The sequence below is a fragment of the Caretta caretta genome, chromosome 3 (assembly GCF_965140235.1).
Source record: "Caretta caretta isolate rCarCar2 chromosome 3, rCarCar1.hap1, whole genome shotgun sequence".
In the NCBI taxonomy this organism is placed as follows: Eukaryota; Metazoa; Chordata; order Testudines; family Cheloniidae; genus Caretta; species Caretta caretta.
This window is the reverse complement of record NC_134208.1, coordinates 141,049,293-141,065,641: the sequence shown is the minus strand read 5'-3', so window position 1 is coordinate 141,065,641 and position 16,349 is coordinate 141,049,293. Positions and strand designations below refer to the sequence as shown.

At 44.3% G+C, this 16,349-nt stretch overlaps 1 protein-coding gene across 8 annotated transcripts in view; it reads right to left on the bottom strand.

Moving 5' to 3' along the window:
• The window catches only part of SDCCAG8 (SHH signaling and ciliogenesis regulator SDCCAG8), a 156,942-nt gene that overhangs the window by 16,429 nt on the left and 124,164 nt on the right, over window positions 1–16,349 (bottom strand). The gene's annotated exons all lie outside the window — the stretch shown is intronic.

Sequence of the window (16,349 nt, the reverse complement as noted above, 5' to 3'; positions counted from 1 at the left end):
GTTATCCCACATGTGCTTGGCCAATTGACCGAATATGGTGGCTGCCTGTCTGAGGTGAGAATTAAGCTAGTAATCTAGAGATAGTATCAAATATATTGGATAACCTAAGTAACGAGAACTCATGCACAACTGCTAGCTTAACACCAGCTATTAAAACTTCTAGGGCAGTCAACACACCTTGTGCCATAATCATTGTCTTCCTTAGCCCTGGTCTACACTAGGACTTTAGGTCGAATTTAGCAGCGTTAAATCGATGTAAACCTGCACCCGTCCACACAATGAAGCCCTTTATTTCGACTTAAAGGGCTCTTAAAATCGATTTCCTTACTCCACCCCTGACAAGTGGATTAGCGCTTAAATCGACGTTGCCGGCTCGAATTTGGGGTACTGTGGACACAATTCGATGGTATTGGCCTCCGGGAGCTATCCCAGAGTGCTCCATTCTGACCGCTCTGGACAGCGCTCTCAACTCAGATGCACTGGCCAGGTAGACAGGAAAAGAACCGCGAACTTTTGAATCTCATTTCCTGTTTGGCCAGCGTGGCAAGCTGCAGGTGACCATGCAGAGCTCATCAGCAGAGGTGACCATGATGGAGTCCCAGAATCGCAAAAGAGCTCCAGCATGGACTGAACGGGAGGTACGGGATCTGATCGCTGTTTGGGGAGAGGAATCCGTGCTATCAGAACTCCGTTCCAGTTTTCGAAATGCCAAAACCTTTGTGAAAATCTCCCAGGGCATGAAGGACAGAGGCCATAACAGGGACCCGAAGCAGTGCCGCGTGAAACTGAAGGAGCTGAGGCAAGCCTACCAGAAAACCAGAGAGGCGAACAGCCGCTCTGGGTCAGAGCCCCAAACATGCCGCTTCTATGATGAGCTGCATGCCATTTTAGGGGGTTCAGCCACCACTACCCCAGCCGTGTTGTTTGACTCCTTCAATGGAGATGGAGGCAATACAGAAGTAGGTTTTGGGGACGAAGAAGATGATGATGAGGAGGTTGTAGATAGCTCACAGCAAGCAAGCGGAGAAACCGGTTTTCCCGACAGCCAGGAACTGTTTCTCACCCTAGACCTGGAGCCAGTACCCCCCGAACCCACCCAAGGCTGCCTCCTGGACTCAGCAGGCGGAGAAGGGACCTCTGGTGAGTGTACCTTTTAAAATGCTATACATGGTTTAAAAGCAAGCATGTGAAAGGATTACTTTGCCCTGGCATTTGCGGTTCTGCCTTTGCAAAAGGTTTCTGGGGAGGGCAGCCTTATTTCGTCCTTCATGGTAGGACACTTTACCACTCCAGGCCAGCAACACGTACTGGGGAATCACTGTAGAACAAAGCATTGCAGTGTATGTTTGCTGGCATTCAACCAAAATCACGCGGTGGGAGGAGGCAAAATGCGACCTTGTAACGAAAGCACATGTGCTATGTATGTAATGTTAACAGCAAGGTTTACCCTGAAAGAGTGTAGCCACTGTTTTATAAAATGTGTCTTTTTAAATACCGCTGTCCCTTTTTTTTTCTCCACCAGCTGCATGTGTTTCAATGATCACAGGATCTTCTCCTTCCCAGAGGCTAGTGAAGCTTAGAAAGAAAAAAAAACGCACTCGCGATGAAATGTTCTCCGAGCTCATGCTGTCCTCCCACACTGACAGAGCACAGACGAATGCGTGGAGGCAAATAATGTCAGAGTGCAGGAAAGCACAAAATGACCGGGAGGAGAGGTGGAGGGCTGAAGAGAGTAAGTGGCGGGCTGAAGAGAGTAAGTGGCAGGCTGAAGACAGGGCTGAAGCTCAAAGGTGGCGGCAGCGTGATGAGAGGAGGCAGGATTCAATGCTGAGGCTGCTGCAGGACCAAACCAGTATGCTCCAGTGTATGGTTGAGCTGCAGCAAAGGCAGCTGGAGCACAGACTGCCACTGCAGCCCCTCTGTAACCAACCGCCCTCCTCCCCAAGTTCCATAGCCTCCACACCCAGACGCCCAAGAACGCGGTGGGGAGGCCTCCGGCCAATCAGCCACTCCCCCACAGAGGATTGCCCAAAAAAAAGAAGGCTGTCATTCAATAAATTTTAAAGTTGTAAACTTTTAAAGTGCTGTGCTTAAAGTGCTGTGTGGCATTTTCCTTCCCTCCTCCTCCACCACCCCTCCTGGGCTACCTTGGTAGTCATCCCCCTATTTGTGTGATGAATGAATAAAGAATGCATGAATGTGAAGCAGCAATGACTTTATTGGCTCTGCAAGCAATGATTAAAGGGAGGAGGGGAGGGTGGTTAGCTTACAGGGAAGTAGAGTGAACCAAGGGGTGGGGGGGTTCATCAAGGAGAAACAAACAGAACTTTCACACCGTAGCCTGGCCAGTCATAAAACTGTTTTTCAAAGCTTCTCTGATGCGTACCGCGCCCTCCTGTGCTCTTCTAACCGCCCTGGTGTCTGGCTGCGCGTAACCAGCAGCTAGGCGATTTGCCTCAACCTCCCACCCCGCCATAAACGTCTCCCCCTTACTCTCACAGATATTGTGGAGCACACAGCAAGCAGTAATAACAGTGGGAATATTGGTTTCGCTGAGGTCTAAGCGAGTCAATAAACTGCGCCAGCGCGCCTTTAAACGTCCAAATGCACATTCTACCACCATTCTGCACTTGCTCAGCCTGTAGTTGAACAGCTCCTGACCACTGTCCAGGCTGCCTGTGTACGGCTTCATGAGCCATGGCATTAAGGGGTAGGCTGGGTCCCCAAGGATACATATAGGCATTTCAACATCCCCAACAGTTATTTTCTGGTCTGGGAATAAAGTCCCTTCCTGCAGCTTTTGAAACAGACCAGAGTTCCTGAAGATGCGAGCATCATGCACCTTTCCCGGCCATCCCACGTTGATGTTGGTGAAACGTCCCTTGTGATCCACCAGAGCTTGCAGCACTATCGAAAAGTACCCCTTGCGGTTTATGTACTCGGCGGCTTGGTGCTCCGGTGCCAAGATAGGGATATGGGTTCCATCTATAGCCCCACCACAGTTAGGGAATCCCATTGCAGCAAAGCCATCCACTATGACCTGCACATTTCCCAGGGTCACTACCCTTGATATCAGCAGATCTTTGATTGCGTGGGCTACTTGCATCACAGCAGCCCCCACAGTAGATTTGCCCACTCCAAATTGATTCCCAACTGACCGGTAGCTGTCTGGCGTTGCAAGCTTCCACAGGGCTATCGCCACTCGCTTCTCAACTGTGAGGGCTGCTCTCATCTTGGTATTCATGCGCTTCAGGACAGGGGAAAGCAAGTCACAAAGTTCCATGAAAGTGCCCTTACGCATGCGAAAGTTTCGTAGCCACTGGGAATCGTCCCAGACCTGCAACACTATGCGGTCCCACCAGTCTGTGCTTGTTTCCCGAGCCCAGAATCGGCGTTCCACAGCATGAACCTGCCCCATTAGCACCATGATGCATGCATTGTCAGGGCCCATGCTTTCAGAGAAATCTGTGTCCATGTCCTGATCACTCACGGGACCGCGCTGACGTCGCCTCCTCGCCCGGTATCGCGTTGCCATGTTCTGGTGCTGCATATACTGCTGAATAATGCGTGTGGTGGTTAATGTGCTCCTAATTGCCAAAGTGAGCTGAGCGGGCTCCATGCTTGCCGTGGTATGGCGTCCGCACAGAAAAAAGGCACAGAACGATTGTCTGCCGTTGCTCTGACGGAGGGAGGGGCGACTGACGACACGGCTTACAGGGTTGGCTTCAGGAAGCTAAAATCAACAAAGGGGGTGCCTGTACATCAAGGAGTATTTCAGGCAGGACTGCACGGAGGGTTCCAATAAGAAATGGTGCACCTAAGTTATCGTTGTTATTGGAACAAGGAGGTTAGCCTGGCCTCTGATTGATACATGGCTAGATTTACCTCGCTGCACCTTCTCTGTGAGTGACTGCAGTGTGACCTAGAGGAATGAGTCCCCTAGACAGGGGAGGAGGCAAATGAGTACAAAACAAATCTGGTCTATTTCTTGTTTTGACCCACTCCATCTATCTTTTACATCTTTGGCTGGCAGCAGACGGTGCAGAAGGACTGCATGCCATCCACATCTCATGGCTGCTCGGCAGAAGATGGTACAGTACGCCTGCTAGCCATCCCCATCTCTTGCCTGCCTGGCAGAAGATGGTGCAATACGACTGCTAGCAATCCTCATCTCTTGCCTGCCTGGCAGAAGATGGTACAGTACGACTGCTAGCAGTCCGTATCGCCTGCCTGCTCACCATAAGACGGTTCAATAGGACTGACTGCAGGACTAAAGAGAATGACCTGGTCAAGTCACTCCAAATTTAGTCCCTGCGCCCATGTCTGCCCAGGCGCTCCCAGCCGACGCGGCCAGGAGCACCTCGGACACGATGAGGACGACTACCAATCGTATTGCACCGTCTGCTGCCAGAAGGCAAGGGGTTGCTGCTACTGTGCAGCAAAGCCGTACCGCGTCTGCCAGCACCCAGGAGACATAGGGTGACGGTTACCTGAGCGGGCTCCATGCTTGCTGTGGTATGGCATCTGCACAGGTAACTCAGGAAAAAAGGCGCGAAATGATTGTCTGCCCTTGCTTTCACGGAGGGAGGGAGGGAACGGGGGCCTGACGACACGTACCCAGAACCACCCGCGACAATGTTTTAGCCCCATCAGAGCGCTGCATTGTGACTGCTCTGGACAGCACTCTCAGATGCCCGATTGTTTGCCATTGCTCTGACGCTGGGAGGGGCGCTTACAGGGTTGGCTTCAGGGAGCTAAAATCAACAAAGGGGGTGGCTTTACATCAAGGAGTATTTCAGGCAGGACTTCACAGAGGGTTCCAATAAGAAATGGTGCACCTAAGTTATTGTCCTTATTGGAGCAAGAAGGTTAGCCTGGCCTCTGATTGATACATGGCTAGATTTACCTCGCTGCACCTTGACTGCAGTGTGATCTAGAAGAATGAGTCCCCTAGACAGGGGAGGGGGGGGAAGCAAATGAGTACAAAACAAATCTGGTCTATTTCTTGTTTTGACCCACTCCATCTATCTTTTACATCTTTGGCTGGCAGCAGACGGTGCAGAAGGACTGCATGCCATCCACATCTCATGACTGCTCGGCAGAAGATGGTACAGCACGACTGCTAGCAGTCCGTATCGCCTGCCCGCTCACCATAAGACGGTTCAATAGGACTGACTGCAGGACTAAAGAGAATGACCTGGTCAAGTCACTCCAAATTTAGTCCCTGTGCCCATGTCTGCCCAGGCGCTCCTGATCGACCTCACAGAGGCGACCAGGAGCACCTCAGACATGACGATGACGGCTACCAGTCGTACTGTACCATCTGCTGCCACAAGGCAAGGGGTTGCTGCTACTGTGTAGCAATGCCGTACCGCGTCTGCCAGCACCCAGGAGACATAGGGTGACGGTTACCTGAGCGGGCTCCATGCTTGCCATGGTATGGCGTCTGCACAGGTAACTCAGGAAAAAAGGCGCGAAATGATTGTCTGCCCTTGCTTTCACGGGGGGAGGGAGGGAACGGGAGGCTGACGATATGTACCCAGAACCACCCGCGACAATGTTTTAGCCCCATCAGGCATTGGGATCTCAACCCAGAATTCCAATGGGCAGCGGAGACTGCGGGAATTGTGGGATAGCTACCCACAGTGCAACGCTCCGGAAGTCGACGCTTGCCTCGGTACTGTGGAAGCGCTCCGCCGAGTTAATGCACTTAATGCACTTAGAGCATTTTCTGTGGGGACACACACACTCGAATTTATAAAACCGATTTCTAAAAAACCGACTTCTATAAATTCGACCTTATTCCGTAGTGTAGACATACCCTTAGACTGATGGATAGTTCAATTTCATCACAAGCAAACACAAAGATATTGCAAAGTTTCCAGAGCTCCTCTTCACTATGTGCAAAGAGCACTGCACCAACGCAAAAAGACGTTCTCTTATCAACACAGGTTTAACCTTGTTTTTTTTCTCTCTTAAACATGCAATACTGAAGAGTTTTCAATTTGATCTTGTATGGAGATTTATATCCTCAGTGCTAGATGAGAAAGTATGACTAATTAGCAGAGAGAAAAAAAAAGCGTTAATGCCCAAACACATCCTTGTTTGATACTACTGTAGATTTTCAAAGCTGTCTGACTGATCAACATCATATTGGACTGTAGTCTTCATGAAATAATCAAATCAAACTAAGGAGAACTGGAGGGCAGCCAATTCTCTCTAGCAATTGAAAAGGGTCCTTTTTGTCAACCAGGTCAAAAGCCTTTCTAAGATCTATGAAGGTCAAAGAGAGAGATTTTCCTTGTTCTAGACAATTTTCTTGAAGTTGTCGAAGTATGAAGACCATATTAATAGTTGATCTACCATCATGGAAGCTGCACTGACTGGATATATGCGTTCAGCAAGAACTTGCAGTCTGTTGAGAATGACCGGTACAAATGCCTTGCCAGCAACACTAAGGAGAGATTTTCCTATGTACTGTAGTTGTTACAGTCACTCCAATCTCCTTTATTTTTATACAATGTTACGCTGTTAGCAGCCTTCATGTCTTATGGTACTCTTCTTTCCCTCCAACTAACAAACATTGTGCAAATATTGAAGCACAGCAGTTCTCCTTGTTTCATACTTCAGCCACAATTCCATCTTCTCCTGTGGCCTTTCCTGATGAAAAAGGGCAGCCACCTACTTGACAAGTTCATGTATAGTTGGTTCTATATCAAGCATTGATTGTCTGGAGCCTGGGGATTACATTTAATGCTGCTTCAGAAACTGGTTTTATCTGAATAAAGTTTGTGATTCTGTTCCACCCCACACTGCATCTGTTTGCTTCTGTCAATGATGGTACTATTAAGAGATTGAGTGGAGCAGTCTTTTTTTTTTTTTAATTAATTATTTTTAAATACCTCTTAGATCTTCATTCTCAAATGATATTTGTATCTTCTTGCACAAACCGAGCCAGTATGATTGAGCACATTGCCTCACTATTTGTTGAAATGTGCTCTTGACTGCTCTGAGGTGAACATAAGTGTTGTTCCATGCTGCATTAGAATTCAGCGGAGGTGCAATCAGTGACAACTTCCCTGAGTGAACTGGAAACACCTTTCTTGGTCTTCTGTATTATTGATATTAGGGGGTGCACAACAGCTGTGTTTAGTATGATGGAAATCTGTAATGAAAGCCTTATTTTGCAGCACACCAGCACACGATCTGTGTCATAGTCTGCATGTGAAAACTGAGTATGGAAAACATCCTGCAGGTGTGGGGTTTTTTTTTTTGTTTTTTTGTTTTTAAACAGGTGACCATTAAATCCAGTTGGTGCCACTGTCCAAGTCTCGGGTGTCTCCACAAGACCCTTTGACGATGATCACCTTGGAAGTAGGTAATGGTAATGCACAGTCCTTGGTGGGTGCAGAGCTCCAATAATCTTTGCCCATTGCCATTAATTCTTCTCATTCCATGGGACCAACATGATCTTGTGATCTGAGCCAGCTCTAGCACTGAAGTTTATCAATAGAGTCGCTCATGCCATGGTTGCTTACTGATGACACTGTTGAGTTGCTGATAGAACAAGTCCTTCTCTTCAGAAATGGAGGAAAGTGTTGGGGCATATGTACTGATGAAGCTGGCAAAGCCACTTCTAGAAGAGATTACTGATAAAACATGTTCTGATGTTGCAATGAGACAGTTGAGCTTGGATGCTAAGACTGCAAAATTCACTGTGTTCACTGTGGTGGTGTTTGCTTTTTCCGTGCCGAAAAAAGAAGTATAATGTATCTTGCACAGGGAACATGTGTCAGCTAGTCTGGTTTCAGAGACAGCATCTGCCTCAGTGTCCAACTTCTCTAGCTCTATATCGATTATGGCAGACTTTCTAGGGTCACTGACCTCCTCTAGGTCATTTGACATACCACTGCATGTTGTCCTTGCATTCAACAAGTAAGTCTGAAAAGGGTTCCATACCCAAACCTTTTGCAATGAAAATAAGGAGGCAGAACTTGCCTTAGGACCAAAGTCCATCTCTCGGTGGTACGGACTGAAGCCAAGGACTTGGGTCCAAGACATTTAGAAGCCAGTATAGCTGCAGGAGACACTGCAATACAAAGCTGAGTTACAGTACCAACCACCTAATATTTTCTCCACAGCAGGTTTGGTTCAGGGTTTCATCCCCTAGCCTTTATTCAGCCAAGAGCTGGCTGCAAGGCAGCAGCAACAGATCGAGATTACTCTTTTACGGATATTGTTTTTCATTCCAGTGGGTGTCTGGCATGCCTCACATCACTCAGTGAGTAGTGGGGTTCCCAGCTTAGTTGCTGGGGACTCAACCTGCAGCAGGTTGTACTGGGTTACATGGTACCAGTAGCAGGCCTGACATTCCTGACCTGACATTACCAGATACCTCAAAATTACTAGTGTGTTAAGTAGTTTAAATGGGTGTGCCTTAAACTAAAGGCACTTCATAAATAATTACATCCAAAAAAACTAATGTAAAAGAATATCAAATTTGCAGAGTCAGCACTCAGAATTTAGGAAATGCCAAAAATATGGTTACCTTTGCAACTTCTAGTAGTTATAGACCTTTCTCCTCCTCACCTCAGCTTCTGTTAGGGTGACCAGAAAGCAAGTGTGAAAAATTGGGATGGGGCGTGGGGGATAATAAGAACCTATATAAGAAAAAGACCCAAAAATCAGGACATCTGGTCACCCTAGCTTCTGTCCTTATCCCCATTCTCCCTCTCATTCACCACTCCCACTTGGCCCAGTCACACAGCAGCACCTGTCCTTTTCCTCCTCAGCTCCTATCCACCACCTAGCTCCTGCTTCCTCCCCCAAGCTCCTCCACTCCAATATCAACCTGGCTTCTGCCCCCAACCCCACTCTGCACCTTTATACCCTCTAGCTCCTTCCCCCCTACTTCTAACCACATCCCTCGCTAACACATCCAATCCCTCTCCTCTGCTTCATTCTATCCTCTAACTCCTGTACCCCCTTCCACTCTGCTTCTCCCCAGCTGCAACACCCCCTGCTCCAATTCCTCAACTCTCTGCATTTCAATCAGTCTGTTTCTTCCTTGTCTTCCACCGCGTGGCCACCAGCGGGGGTTACTGACAGCATAAGAGAAAGAGACTTCCTATTCTCAGTTCCAGTGCTCAACACCAGAGCAGCCTGGAATAGCAATTGCAGGGAAAAACCTACTCAGCCCCTGCAGCCTCAGTACAAATGAGAATCATTAGGGAATTTAGCTGCTAAATGCTAACAAGTCTCTAATAAACATGTGTGAATTAAGTCTTTCGAGAGGCTTATAGATTGGCCAAATGTGGGCACATTATAATGGGAATGACAAATGATAATACCATGATGACCCCCCCCTACCAAATTTCAAGTCCCTGTTCCAAAGCATGGAGTGCTAGAGTTTCTCAACAGTTTTAAGGGGGAAAATTAACAAAGGCAAAACAAAATATTTTCCTTAATCTCATTCATAGAAATGTTTTAGCTGACACTTTCCAAAAATTTTTTGGATAACCTGGCAAAATTATGAACAATTGAAATGAGGGTCTTACAATTGGGAGTGTCAAGTCAATTTAACTATAGGCATTGCTACCCGCACCACCTATAAATAATAATATAACAATACTTAACACATATATAAGCACTTTATATTTTCATTGTGGTTTACAGCTTTAATTAATTCAGACAACCCTCTGTAAGGTACGTAAATAAGAATGTATCATTGAAGAGATGGGAAAACTCAGGCACAGGGCAGTTATGGCCCAACATTAAAAATGGCCTCAATTTTGGGGTGCCCAACTTGAAACACCTAAATCTGCGTTGTCAGAAAGGATTGAGCACCCAATAACCCAACTGAAGTCAGTGTTCAGCATCTCAGAGAAATCAGGCTCCAGGTGTCTCAAATTAAACACTCAAAAATCACAGACATTTTAAAAACAATTTGGCCTCAGAGACTTGCTTCGAGATTTCATCTTTTATCTTTATGGAAAGAATGCCAAATATTATCCTATATGATGATGGTTTGGAGATTTGCGAACTTTTCTACTAGGAACTCGGGTGAGATAACCAAGCTTCTTCCATGTAGGCCATCCAACAACCAATGGGTAGGAAATTTTGGTTACTACCATCCTGGCTGGATTGGAACCCGACACATCTCACTATTAATTCCTGTAGCTAGCCAGGCCCCATTTCATTTAGTAATTTTGGAAATTTCTATTCGGTCACTTCCAAATTGCTTTTAACAATGAGAAATTCAGCTCCCTTAAACCTTCCAAATGTTTGATTCTTCAGACACACTCTGTCCTCTCCAATACAAGAACAGCCTCCTTGTGCCATGGTGACTAGATGGGGTCTAATTAATGGCTAATTTAGTAACAGTAATTCATCTTTTGTTTTACATTTCATTCCCAGTTTCTAGATCTAGTAGCTTATTTTCACTTCCACAGCTGGTCCTCCAGGTTAAGCAAATAAGATCACTCATGGGCAACCAGGGTCTGGATTCATTCCTCATGTCTAACATTCCCAGTTAAGGACAAAGAATAAATGATTTGCTTTATGTGAATAATCATCATTCATCAGGGTAGATATGCTGCTCTGCTGCAGCATTTTTTCTTCTACTAATGTTTCCCCTTTGAAGACATTGTTTCTGCTGCATATCTCAATTTCCCTCTTATATCTCCAATTCCCAGACATACTTGAACCTTTATAAAGTACCAGTTTGAGGCTTCACAGAATAATAACTATATGAATTCTATCTTTAGAGACAGTGAGATTTACTAATGCAATCTGCCCAATCTGAACTCTTCCCTTCAGAAACATTTGCCTTTAAAAAGAAACTCCCAGCATGAACCTCATATGAAGTGACACGTAACAGACAGTGCATGTGGTGTTTGGGCATACTGCACAGAATTAAAAGATAATTCTTTACTCTGTTTATTCAATGGCATGTGCATAATGTACATGTGGGCCCAAAATGACATCAGACATTTAAAGCAAAAAAGTTGATAAAAGCATCAACTTCTGTTACTTTACTTTTTTGGTTGCTGCCTTAATTTAAAAAAAATGCTAGCAGGAAAGATGGTGCAGTTTACCTACAACTGCTTCAGTAATTTCTAACACTGACAGAGAAACTTTGAGTTCAATCCTGAACCCCTTACTTAGCCCAAACTCTTGCAGAAGGACTGCAGGCACTTGCAATATATACAATAGCCTCCATATATCTACATCTTGTTCTGTATTTATAGTTATTCCTACTACATACATACACACACGAGAAGTCAAACTTTGCAGATTCTCACTAATGACTGGGACACCCATTACAGATTACCGAACTAAGGCCCAATCTTGCAAACACTCTTGTACATAATGCTTACAACAAGGACTTCCATGGGTCTACTCACTTGGTACCATGTGCAGGAGCAAGGACGTAGGCCCAGATATTTAAAAGTATTTAAGGATTGCTGTGCTCAGTGTTCTAATGCCTAACTGGTTTAGGAGCCTAAATCTCATTTTCAAAAGTGGGCTCAGAATTTAGGAGTCTAAATCGCAGCAACAGTTGACAGGATTTAGACTCCTAAATCAGGGAGGTGTTAAATACCACTAAAAATCTGGGCCTTAGCAAATAAAAACAAAACATTTGAGTAGAAATAAGACTTTCAAAATATACCATAACATATTTACCCAGATAGTATGAAATATCAAATCAAAACTAAACTATAACTGGCAGTAGAATTATAGAAGGTGACATTATTACATCACAAAAAGGTATTTTTATATTTGTTCACTTACTCCTTACGGGTCCAATCCTGCAAACCATTACACTCATGAGTAGTCCTTACTAACGTAAGTAGTCTCAGGGTATGTCTATGGGAGATCTGATTCCCTGTCCCAATAGACAGACTTGAGCCAGCACACTAAAAATAGTGGTCTGGATGTTGTGATGCTGGCAGTAGCTTGGGCTCACCCTCAAGCTCAGAGCCAGGGGGTTGGGTGGGCTTGGACTTGTGTGACTAGCCCAAGCTGCTGCCCGTGCCACAACGTCCACGCTACTACTTTTAGCATGTTAGCTTGAGCAGATCTAGCATGAGTCAATTTATTTGGGCTGGTAATCACCTCCCAGTTGCAGTACAGACACTCTCATTGACTTGGAAATGGAACTACTCATGTGAGTAAAGATTTGGTTGTCTGCAATAGATCTCCTGATTTAATAATTACATAGTCCCTCTAAACAAACAAACAAAACAAACCTTTTACTTAGAGCTCAGGTCACACCATTTTATAGCCCATGAGTGAAAATGATTAATATCAAGGAAATAAGCAGTTAAACCATTCATTACCCCATATACACTCCACTCATCAGTTTATCTTCTCTACTCCGATTTAGAGCCGGGCAATTAATGGCTTTTCAGTTCTTTGGTAATTAAAATACATGGTTCAACCAAAAACTAGGACTATCAAGCGATTAAAACAAATTAATCGCGATTAATCGCATTGTTAAACAACAGAGTGCCATTTATTTAAATATTTTTGGAGGCTTTCTACATTTTCAAATATATTGATTTAAATTACAACACAGAATACAAAGTATACAGTGCTCACTTTAGATTTCTCTGATTACAAGTATTTGCACTGTAAAAAATAGCAAAAGAAACAGTATTTTTTCAAATCACCTAATACAAATACTGTAGTGCAATCTCTTTATCATGAAAGTTGAACTTACAAATGTAGAATTATGCACAAAAAATCCTGCACTCAGAAACAAAACAACGTAAAATTTTAGAGCCTGCAAGTCCACTCAGTCTTATTTCTTGTTCAGCCCATCGCTCAGACAAACAAGTTTGTTTACATTTGCAGGAGATAATGCTGCCCGCTTCTTGTTTACAGTGTCACATGAAAGTGAGAACAGGCATTCGCATGCACTGTTGTAGCCAGCGGTGCAAGACATTTACGTGCCAGATGTGCTAAAGATTCATATGTCCCTTCATGCTTCAACCACTATTCCAGGGGATGTGTCCATGCTGATGATGGGTTCTGCACAATAACAATCCAAAGCAGTGCCGGCAACGCATGTTCATTTTCATTATCTGAGTCAGATGTCACCAACAGAAGGCTGATTTTCTTTTCTGGTGGTTCAGGTTCTGTAATTTCCGCATTGGAGTGTTGCTCTTTTAAGACTTCTGAAAGCACGCTCCATGCCTTGTCCCTCTCAGATTTTGGAAGACACTTCAGATTCTTAAACCTTGGTTTGAGTTCTGTAGCTATCTTTAGAAATCTCATATTGATACCTTCTTCGCGTTTTGTGAAATCTGCAGTGAAAGTGTTCTTAAAATGAACATGTGCTGGGTCATCATCCGACACTGATGTAACACGAAATATATGGCAGAATGTGGGTAAAACAGAGCAGGAGACAAATTCTCCCCCAAGGAATTCGGTCACAAATTTAATTAACGCATTATTTGTTTAACGAGTGTCATCAGCATGGAAACATGTCCTCTGGAATGGTGGCCAAAGCACAGAAGGGGCATACGAATGTTTAGCATATCTGGCATGTAAGTACCTTGCAATGCCGGCTACAAAAATGCCAAGCGAATGTCTGTTCTCACTTTCTGGTGACATTGTAAATTAAAGGAGGGCAGCATTATCTCCTGTAAATGTAAACAAACTTGTTTGTCTAAGCGATTTGTTAAACAAGTAGTAGGACTGAGTGGACTTGCAGGCTCTAAAGTTTTATGTTGTTTTGTTTTTGTGTGCAGTTTTGTAACCAAAAGAAAAACAACCTACATTTGTAAGTTGCATTTTCATGACAAAAAGATTGCACTACAGTACTTGTATGAGGTGAACTGAAAGATACTATTTCTTTTGTTTATCATTTTTACATTGCAAATATTTGTAATAAAAATACACACTTTGATTGCAATTACAACAGTATACAATATAGATGAAAATTTAGAAAAACATCCAAAATATGTAATATGTTTTATTTGGTATCTACTGTTTAACGGTGCAATTAAAACTGTGATTAATTTTTTTGAGTTAATCGCGTGAGTTTATTGCGATTAATCGACAACCCTACTAAAAACATTTTTTATTTGAAGTTTTTAGCAAATCAAAAAGAAAAATATTCATTTTGGGTCAAACAAAATGTTTCATTTAGACAAAATTACTTTTAAGTGTTTTATTTAAAAAATAAAGGAAAATTTAAACAGTTATTTCAAACAGAGAAAATGACTCATTTTGAAAATATAAAAATTAAACATTTCAAATGTTTCAGTTTTATTTTACTTAAACAATTAGGCAGAATTGACACAACCACCTCCCAGCCCACCACCTACAGCCCATATGCACCCACAGCGTCATCTTGACCAAACAGTTTACCCTGGAATTCTTGTGTGTTTTAATGATTAATACAGGATTAATGTAGCTTTCACAAACTACCGTGTAGGCAGCACTGTACATGGTTTTATATTGGGGAGTGTAAGTAAATGAGACACTCTATTGTCAGATTGCCTCCAAGGGAGGATTGCCTCTAAATCTTAGGAAAATGTATCTGAATGAATGATCTATGATGTTAGAGAGTGTTTGAAAATAGTATTTTTAGTGTGAAATCTCAGAATTGAAATCTTCATGTATGTGCCTTTGTGCATTACATTTAAGGTCAGAGTAGAATGGCTTAGCTGAGAATTTCCTTGCTTTCTACTGTTTAGGAATGCTAGACTGCACAGCCCAGCAACTTAAAGTCTCTGAATGGGAGTTAACCAGGTTTTTTATAAGCATGGTTGTATCATTATGGATATTTTTCCACACAGAGTTAAAGTTTTGACATGCATTACCCCCTATCTACCACTCACAGAGACCTGACACTCACCTAACAACTCCCTTCCTCTCCCACTCAAAGACCTTTGCCAACAGAGCTGCCCCTCATATCCCAACACAGATCTCTTTTCCCATCCATATCCAGCGCAGATTGCCTCCATGTTCCCCTCAGCTGGATTTTGCCCTGCCCCCGCCCCCCAAGTACTCCAGTACATTTTCATATCCCAAGCTCCCTTCCCTAGGGAGCAGGGATGGGGATGGGTGTGGGTGTGAACATGTTGAGCAGGGCTGGGGACGAGGGACTAGGGATGGAGAGATTTTCGGGGGAGGGGGAGACAATGTGGGAAATCAGAGCGCAGGTCTGGTTGGTGAGCAAGGATGGGGGGCAAGGGAATCTGGGATGTGCAGGACAGGTATGAGGGAGAAGTGTGGACTGAATGGGGTGGAGGGAGAAAAGTTGAGGAGAGAGAAGCTGTGCTTTGATGAACCCTTATTTCTTTGGTTCACCCACTAACTGAAAGAAGCCCTGTGGAGACCCCAGGAAAAATGACCATGAAAAGGGAATGTTTGGGGATGTCAGGGGCATAGGAGACTAGAGGTGTGTGGAGGGGACATGAGAATAAAGAAGGGTTTGAACTGGAGAGGGCCTGGAGTGGGAGTAGTGGAAGGCAGAGAGAGAGAGGAGCTGCATGAGCCACAGGTTAGCAAATGGAAGAATCTAATGGTATCTGTGCAGTCTACTCAGCTAACCTTTGTGTAGCTCAAACAGACTATTGTGGAAGGAGGGGATAATTCTCTGTTCAGTTTTAAGTGGTCTATGTCTGAGATGTTATCAGCACGTGTGTGAGAAGTTTGTGGGGACTGTGGATGCTTAGCAGTGAAGGAAAACAGGGCAATATCTCAGAGTGGAAGCGTTTCTAAAACAATTCTCTGCAAAAGTCAGTATATATATAAATAGCTTAACTCAATATCCACTGAATTTACTGTATCTAACCTAAAGGCAGAATTCAGTCATTAAAGTGTGAAACAGGAATTTTAGTCCTGCTTTAAGTGCAAATCTCAACACAACCTTAACTGATACTTTTGTAATAGGGGAAAACCCAACGCACCTGGTGGAATTTAGAGGTGAAATCTACCCACCCAACCACAGCTAATGAGTGGGACCAGATGTGAAGCCAACCTCTGCTCTTCCCCCTAGTGAGTATATTCCTACCTATGGGTTGGGATAGCAGCTATAGCTGCTCTGTGCTAGTAGCATAAGGTGTTAAAACACTGAACCTCTATAAAAGTGAACCCTATGGCTCCTTCCCTCGCTCACCCTTGTTATGGCCTCACACATTAGGGGCTGCCACAGAGACCCTGCTTGTAGCATATACAGTGTACAGGCATCCCTGCATGGCTGCTTCGCCCACACATAGCCTCTCCAGAGGGCACATGAAGTGCTGAGAGCCTTGCACCACTAATACACCCTCCCCTCTTCTACACCCCATCTTTGCTGAAAAGTTAGTAAGACCATTGGGCTTTTATTTCTA